A 6052-nucleotide genomic window follows, 5' to 3' on the forward strand; every position below is an offset into this window, starting at 1 on the left:
AGCGATCTCCACCCCAGCCAGGAACAGGAATAAAACCATCTCCTGAAATCTAACAGGCTGCATGGCCCCTGGGCCCACTCCACTACCCACAGGGCCATGACCATTCCGAACCTAGACTCATGTCCAATTTCCTGCCCGCTCCCTGTAACCTTAATTCCCTTTACCTCTAGGAAACTATCTATTTCTGTTTTAAATTTATTTAATGATGTAGCTTCCACAGCTTTCTGGGGCAGCAAATTCCACAAACCTACCACCCTCTGAGTGAAGAAGTTTCTCCTCATCTCAGTTTTGAAAGAGCAGCCCCTTATTCTAAGATTATGCCCCCTAGTTCTAGTTTCACCCTACATTGGGAACATCCTCACCGCATCCACCCGATCAAGCCCCTTCACAATCTTATGTTTCAATAAGATCGCCTCTCATTCTTCTGAACTCCAATGAGTAGAGTCCCAATCTACTCAACCTCTCCTCATATGACCACCCCCTCATCCCCGGGATTAACTGAGTGAACCTTCTTTGTACTGACTCGAGAGCAAGTATGTCTTTTAAGTATGGACACCAAAACTGTACGCAGTATTCCAGGTGCGGTCTCACCAATACCTTGTACAACTGCAGCAATACCTCCCTGTTTTTATATTCCATCCCCTAGCAATAAAAGCCAACATTCCATTGGCCTTCTTGATCACTTGCTGCACCTGCATACTAACTTTTGAGTTTCGTGCACCAGGACCCCCAGATCCCTTTGTACTACAGTACTTTCCAGTTTCTTGCCATTAAGATAATAACTTGCTCTATGATTTTTTCCTGCCAAAGTGCATAACCTCACACTTTCCAGTATTGTATTTCATCTGCCAAATCTCTGCCACTTACTTAGCCCTGTCTGTCACTTTGCAGGTTTTTAATGTCCTCCTCACTCACTACTTTCCGTCCCATCTTTGTATCATCTGCAAACTTTGATATGTTACACTCGGTCCCCTCCTCCAAATCGTTAATATAGATTGTAACGAGTTGGGGACCCAGCACTGACCCCTGCGGAACACCACTAGTTACTGGTTGCCAATCTGAGAACGAACCATTTATCCCAACTCTCTGCTTTCTGTTAGAGAGCCAATCCTCCACCCACGCCAGAATATTTCCCCCAATCCCGTGATTTTTTTTATCTTGAGCAATAATCTTTTGTGTGGCACCTTGTCAAATGCTTTTGGAAGTCTAAATACACTACGTCCACTGGTTCCCCTTTATCCACCCTGTATGTTACTTCCTCAAAAAACTCCAGCAAATTTGTCAAACATGACTTCCCCTTCATGAAACCACGCTGAGTTTGTCCTATTAAATTATGTTTATCCAAATGTCCGTTACTGTCTCCTTAATAATGGACTCTAACATTTTACCAACCAAGATGTTAGGCTAACAGGTCTATAGTTTCCAGCCTTCTGCCTACTACCCTTTTTAAATAAGGGTGTTACATTAGCAGTTTTCCAATCTGCCGGGACCTTTGCTGAGTCCAGTGAGTTTTGGAAAATTATTACCAATGCATCCACAATCCCTACCGCTACTTCCCTCAAGACCCTAGGATGCAAGCCATCAGGTCCAGGGGATTTATCCGCCTTGAGTCCCCATTATTTTACCAAGTACCACTTCCTTAGTGATTTTAATCGTATTTAGTTCCTCCCCCCCCCCCGGCCCCTAGAGCCCCCTGTTTGTCCAGTGTTGGGATATTCTTAGTGTCCTCTACTGTAAAGACTGATACAAAATAATTGTTCAGTGTTTTTGCCATCTCTGTTTCCCACCATTAATTTCCCGGTCTCATCCTCTAAGGGACCAACATTTTACAATCCCTCTGTCCCCGCTCCCTCCCCGCAACCCCGTGTGTTCCTCTGCTTCAAATATTTATCCAGTTTTCCCTTAACAGGTGCCATGGACTCTGACTCGGCCACTCTCTGGGGCAAAGCATTCCACGCTACCTGCTCCATCTCCCTCCTCATTGAAGACTCTTGATCACTGACTTCCCTGACCAGAGGAAATGGCCTTTCCCTATTCACTTGATCAAAACCTTTCATTGTGGGGGGAAAAAACCCACACTTCTATTCAATCTCCTCTTGGCCTTCTCTGCTCTGGTGGAACGAGTCTCAGTATCTCGAGTCGCATCGCGATAGTTTTCCCTCCCTGGCATCATTCTGGTGAATCTGTGCTGTACGCTGTGATTTTTTGAATGTCCTTCCTACAATGCGTTGCCCAAAACTGTACACGGTATTCCAACTGTGGCCTGACTGTTTTGTACTAATTTACCTTTACTCTTGTATTCTACCCCTACTGTATGCAGTAACCATACTGCTTCAGCTATTGTTTATTTCTCTATCAGGATAAAGATGTGAATACAGTGTGGCTGTTACTGGAGTCCTTTCTTTCTCGCTCTCTGCTCCCCAACCCTGCTCTCCAAAGCGTAAGGGTTGTTGGGGTGAAGTGCTGATTAATGTTATTGTGCTTGGGGCAGTGTCATGCCTGGGAACTACAAATCATTTATTTAAAAAAAATCATCTTAAAAATAAAGTGACCAAGTCCCTCTTCCCCCTCACCTAACGGTGTTGTTACTCTTTGCTGGGGTGCAGTTGTATGGGCAATTTATTTACCTTCAGTACCTTGCCCAACTCTAGTCATAGGCAAGCTGTGACGTTGCAGGTCAGTCGACAGGTTAGATTCTGGTAACTTGACAAATACACTGTTGTATTGTTGCTCACCACCACCATCTCGAGGACGATTAGGGATGGGCAATAAATGCTGGCCTTGCTAGTGACCCCCATATCCCGAGAATGAATTTTTTTTAAAACACGCCTGCCCAAGCTGGAAGGCTACTGGATATTTGAACTAACGGTGACCTTTTCTAGGACTGCAGGCACCAGCATTTTATAATTAGGTAATTAGGTTAGACTTGTGTGAGTTAACTTCCTAACTCGAATATTCCTTAATGTTGTAGGTCCCAGTTTTTTTTAAATTAGGCCGTTTTTTATTTAATTTCCTCGACCTGCATTAATTGTGTAGAGAAGGGATGTGAAACCGGTATTCTTTGGGGAAAATTGTAGCTGAGTTTGAGATAACCAAGAAATCCGTGTAAATGGATGTTCTTCGTTGAAGAAAATTATTGATGTCTGAAGTCACTGATTACACAAACAAGAACTAAGAACATAACTAGTAGCAGGAATAGGCCACTTGGCCCCTCGAGCCTGCTCCGCCATTCAGTAAGATCGTGGCTGATCTCTGGCTCAAAGCCACTAGTGTGGTCGGCTGTGGCTCAGTTGGTAGCACTCTCGCCTCGGAGTCGGAAGGTTGTGGGTTGAAGTCACACTCCGGAGACGGAGGGAGTGCTGCACTGTCGGAGCTGGCGTCTTTTGGATAAGGCGTTAAACTGAAGCCTCGTCTGCAATCAGCAGTGAACGAACGGGGCTGGCTGTTCATTGCACTTGCCCGCAGACTTTCTATGGGCTCTTACACTGGAAGTTGCAGTGATTAGAAATCCATTTTGGCACGGTGCCCTCTAAGGGGATCTGGCAAGCAACTGTGTATCTCCTTAACCAATCAGATTGAAGAATCCTTACTGAGGTATGCAGGGTCTGAACCAGGAAGTGGAAGTTAGAATAGTTAATTCAATGCCAAATCATGTACAGAAAGTGAAATAGAGAGGGAAAGAAAGATGGGCTTGAGAGAGATAAAAGACGCAGCTTAAAAAAAAAGTTATTTTAAATTTTCTATTTTTCTAAATCGCCAACAATAATTAAAATCTGAAGGAATGAGGCTCCACACTTGTAAAAGTTAATTTTCAGGGCCAGAGGAGTTGTTTGGCAGTAATTGCGACTTATCATGCTGTTAAAAATCCACTTGCACTTGAATGGACAAGCCTTCACTTTTTCTGGCGTGTTTAGTGGGTAAGTACTGCAACTACCATGTGTTTCAATGCCGAGTCTCCTGGGAGAGATAGCCTCGCTGTTGTTTTTACTGCAAAATCTGAGCCTACGTGTTAACCCGTCACTCTGAAAGCTCAGCTGAACCTTCCTGCTGGTCAAGCAAAGTTTTTCTCCTTCCTATGTACAGCACCTAAATTTCACACCCAATGGGGTTATCCAAACACTTCAAAGTACAATTACCTACATTTGGGCACAGTGGAAACAATTTTTACTGTGTGTGTTTCTTGTGCCTTTCATAACCAATTTACCACATGTATTTTGTGGTTCCTCAAAATTTAGTTGCATGTTTAATTTGTAGTTGTAGCCAATACAGGAAACTTTTTTTTATTATCCGGGACCGACGTGGTGCCGGTTCATCAAAAATTCCAGATAACCAAAAGCTATAGTGAAAGATACGGAGAGCTGAGAGCTCCGTATAAAGCAACAAACCCTGTTGCTTAGCAACAGGTTCAGAACAATGGCCACAAGTTGCAAGTGTCTCTGTAGCTTAGCAACAGCTGCAGCCACACCCTTGCACAGCAACAGCTCGAGGAAGGCAAGTAGAATATGAAGTAAAACTTAGCTGAACCTACTCCTGAATTTTGCCGGTTAACCGAGATTTCCGGTTATTTAGGTGCCGGTAAATCAAAAGTTTCCTGTATATGGATATTGAAATAAACTTTGTGCGATTCTGCTAACACAGGAATCTGAATAGGCCATTCAGCCCCTCGAGCCTGTTCCGCCATTCAATTAGATCTTGGCTGATCTGTACCTCAACTCCGCTTACCTATGCTCTATATCCCTTTTATACCCTTGCCTAACAAACACCTAGCAATCTCTCAGTATTGAATTTTTGATTGACCATGCCTCATCAGCTGTTTGAGAGTGTTCCAGATTTCCACTGATCTTCTGTGATGAAGTGCTTTCGAACATCACCCCAGACCGGCCTAGTTCTAATTTTAAGGTTATGCCCCCTTCTTCTGGGCTGTTGCACCAGAGGAAATAGTTTTCTTTCCATCTACCCCATTAAATCCTTTAACCATCTTAAACACCAATTAGATCACTCCATGATCTTCTATACAAGCTTAGTCCATGCAACCTGTCCTCCTAATTTAACCCTTTTAGCCCCGGTATCATTCTGGTGAATCTGCGCCCCCTCACAAAGCCAATCCTTCCTGAGGAGCGGGGCCCAGAACTGAGCACAGTACTCTAGATGCGGTCTAACTCGACTAACAAAACTGAATTGACGGTGAAAGTTACTTGACCAATACCAGCGATGTACAAAGCAATAGGTATTACTGTATGTGGAAAGCGGCGCTTTGTCGAAATGTCATTGTGCTGTTTGCACATTGTGGTAAGCTATTGTCGGAACTGGTGGGTTTCCTGGCATTGGTGCAACTGCTGCACTTGGCACAGCTCGGGAGCGTGTGCGCTGAAACCGTTTTCATTTTGAGAAGTAAAAAAAAGTTGATCTTGAAGGCGTGTGTAGGAGGGAAGCAAGGCTGGCTGCTTCCTGTCACACATCACCTAATTTGGGATAGGATTTCACCTACTGAATCTCTACTGCGTATTGGCAGACATGAGGTTTGATTTAAGCGGAGTAACAGGGGTTACGTTCATTTTTCTTCCCTTCATATAGATACGCTACTAATACTTGATAATCATACAGACTTCTTTCTTTACTGCTCCTCTCTGCTGGTTTTACATTGCTAGGAAAGTTGTAATCTTGGATGTTGGAACAAGCCTAAGTGGATCAGCAGTTTGGGCACGGGTCTGTGGACATCTAGCACTTCACCTAAGTCGTCGTTCTTTGTGTGAGCACAGACAATGAGTGTCACGGGCTGTTTTATTGTGAGAGTCATCACAACTGATCATGATTCTGTCCCCTGTCTCATCCCCATCTACACCACAAGCAGGGGCTTCTTGACGGCAATCAGGAGCTCTGGCCATGTTTTTTTTTTCCTCCACCCCGCCCAGGGTTACTGATGTAAATTATACTACCCTGATCATTGTTCCAGTTCAGATCAGCTAATTTAACGCAGTTCAAGGTCGGAACTTGGGGCTTCCCTGCACTAGCCACCGTCCTGATCAGCTGAGACTAGTTTTTCCCTTAACTA

The 6052-nt window shown here is 44.2% G+C and overlaps 1 pseudogene; it reads right to left on the bottom strand.

The window, feature by feature from the left end:
• Positions 1 to 5285, bottom strand: part of LOC147112066 (protein XRP2-like) — a 22820-nt pseudogene extending 17535 nt beyond the window's left edge.
• Positions 5286 to 6052: the final 767 nt, after the last annotated feature.

Source organism: Somniosus microcephalus, chromosome 10 (assembly GCF_052327205.1).
Source record: "Somniosus microcephalus isolate GS21.2 chromosome 10, FLI_Smic_1.0, whole genome shotgun sequence".
NCBI lineage: Eukaryota > Metazoa > Chordata > Chondrichthyes > Squaliformes > Somniosidae > Somniosus > Somniosus microcephalus.